Consider the following 644-nt stretch of genomic DNA (forward strand, 5'->3'; position numbering starts at 1 on the left):
AGCCACTCGGCACAACCAAACGCTGCCCTTCCTCCAAGACCCGGCACCAGGCTTCCTCTGGGCCTCTCATCTCTCCTGGTGCATCTCCCATCACCCATCTCTGCCGGGGAAAGGCCCCTTGGCACTGAGCAGTCTAGCTCCTGCTGCTGGTGAATCTGTTCTGTGTGGTATATTTTCTCTCCTCACCGGCATGTCAATTCCTGAAAGGTAGGGCCAACCGAAACTAGGAAGCCACTTGTGCTATGCACGCACAGCCAGCCCAGCCTGGTGCCACACAGCCAGCAGCTCCTCAAGTCCACTCCATTGAACCTGGCACTCAATCCCTGCCCAAGGCTGCCTTTCCCATCTGGTTTCCTAATGCTCTTTCCCATTACCCCCTATCTAGCCACTTCTCCAACGCCTCCCCACTTGCCAGTTAAAATCCTCCCAGCCTCAGCGCAAAAAAGTGCCCTCACGGGGCTTCCCTGGTGGCGCAGTGGTTGAGAGTCCGCCTGCCGATGCAAGGGACACGGGTTCGTGCCCCGGTCCGGGAAGATCCCACATGCCACAGAGCAGCTGGGCCCGTGAGCCATGGTCGCTGAGCCTGCGCGTCCGGAGCCTGTGCTCCACAACGGGAGAGGCCACAACAGTGAGAGGCCCGCGTA

This window comes from Lipotes vexillifer, unplaced genomic scaffold (assembly GCF_000442215.2).
Source record: "Lipotes vexillifer unplaced genomic scaffold, Lipotes_vexillifer_v1.1 scaffold1639, whole genome shotgun sequence".
NCBI lineage: Eukaryota > Metazoa > Chordata > Mammalia > Artiodactyla > Lipotidae > Lipotes > Lipotes vexillifer.